Source organism: Bidens hawaiensis, unplaced genomic scaffold (genome assembly GCF_021521415.1).
Source record: "Bidens hawaiensis isolate Kalapana, Puna unplaced genomic scaffold, B.hawaiensis_p1.1 tig00009162_1, whole genome shotgun sequence".
NCBI classification, from domain to species: domain Eukaryota; kingdom Viridiplantae; phylum Streptophyta; class Magnoliopsida; order Asterales; family Asteraceae; genus Bidens; species Bidens hawaiensis.
This window is the reverse complement of record NW_027491676.1, coordinates 225,499-227,480: the sequence shown is the minus strand read 5'-3', so window position 1 is coordinate 227,480 and position 1,982 is coordinate 225,499. Positions and strand designations below refer to the sequence as shown.

The following is a 1,982-nucleotide window of genomic DNA, read 5'->3' as shown; positions in this document are numbered from 1 at the left end:
AACATCTAAGTCGAACACCATCCAAATAATTAAGAACTATGTAACAGTTGAAAGTAATTAAGAACTATGTAACACTATGTAACACTATACCTAATTGACATACACAATTTTTCTCATATACATTGTAACACTATGTAACACTATACCTATTCTCTGCTCTATCAGAGAATAGAGCAGTTGAAAGTAATTAAGAACTATGTAACACTATACCTAATTGACATACACAATTTTTCTCATATACATTGTAAGATCTTAATGACGATGATAAAAAATGATGAATCAAACATCTAAGTCGGGTTTTAGCAAATAATCGCCAGAACAAATTTATGGGGAGACCCTTCTTATTAACTGATTTTTTGGTTCCATATTCTAGTTATTTCGGTTGAAGTTTGTATAAATTTTGTTTGCATAAATGCTTACAAAATAACACACCAAAGGAAGGTCTGCCATTACACTTTTTTAAGGACAGAGATTATGTAAATTATAACGTCCAACAGAAGTTACAAATATGAATTTAACTGAGAAGGAAATATAATATTAAACCTTTTAAATAATACGGATATGTGGAGTCCAACCATCCCACATCCGCTGTTTAGAGAAAAGCAAAGCAGTGCAATTAAGTATTTAATGCAAGCAGGTAGCGTTGTTGAAAGGCATGCAGCCACGCAGTGAGCACAAAGCGAACTATTCTTTCGCCTTTTACTAAAGAATACCGTGTGCTCGACCCTTCTATTATTGAAGGGCTCCAACCAACATCTTAAGTTAAAGCTTTTTTCTGATAAACTCTGTTCATGCCTAGATCTTATTTTAGGTAACTATCTAACTAAATAATTCTATGTAAATCATATACGAAGTTACAAATATTTCAAGAAAACTAGATGGTTAAATTTAATTAGCAAGAAACTTGTTTTGCTTAAAGTATCTAAAAATGAAACTTGAGCTGCATTACAAGCTATGACCCCCTCTGCTAGCAAGAAACTATCATACATTTTTGTCAAGAAAAGCATCATATTGAATTGTAATCATGTATTGGTATTATTATTATTATGTTTTTTTTTACTTGAAACAAGTTGGGTTCATCTTTTTTGTGTTTTTAATACTTGGTAAATGATAAATAAAAATATAAATGAAAATTATAGTTAAGCATATATTTTAACAGAAAATATTTAACATTTTTTAGAAAGTAATTAAACTTATAACTTATTTGATCGTTTATTTTAATAAATTACTACTACAAAAGTGATCCTATAAAAAAGGTAACTTAGAAAAACTAGTAATAAAAACACATATCCTCTAAAACTTGTTTAACAGTTTACATGACCCTTAACTTACATATGCAATAAAAACAGAAACTCTCTAAACTACTTAAATTTTTTAAAATTTAAACTAGTTTTGTTAACACAACAACTACATATATGTTTCTACATCATGAAATTTTCTAACTTAAATACTACACACACATCAAAAATAAACTAAGTACGAAAAACATTTACATAAATACACAAAAGGATACAACTCACTAGGAGGCTGTAAAGCCAGAAAGAGTGACAGAACTATATTTAGAATAAAGGCAGATAAAGCTGATTTGGATGAGGTGATCAAACCCCTTTACATACAAGCAATGCATGCCCTCAACTGCACAACGAGTCCACCCCTGAAATGCACCGCACCGCCACTTGCCTCTGCAGTCACCGCCCGCCCCACAAGTCCACCACTGGTCCATATCTGCTACTCACTATCACTCCGGCTCCTCCACTAACTTGTAAGTTCTGTTCCCTTATGCATGAAACTTTGTTTGTAATGGAACAAATCTTACTTAGTGTATGCACACCTACCGATGTTGTGAAATGCAAAGATAGAAAACACCACGGTTTGTATAAATTAGTAATTTTCCGAAGAAACTTCACAATATGTTTTATTATTTTTCCATTCAGATTAAAAAAAAAAACTAAACAAATCAACCGTTTTCTTTTTGTAAAAGT

General features: G+C 31.1%; 1 pseudogene; it reads left to right on the top strand.

The window, feature by feature from the left end:
* Positions 1 to 658: 658 nt before the first annotated feature.
* Positions 659 to 786, top strand: LOC143531463 (U5 spliceosomal RNA; annotated as a pseudogene).
* Positions 787 to 1,982: the final 1,196 nt, after the last annotated feature.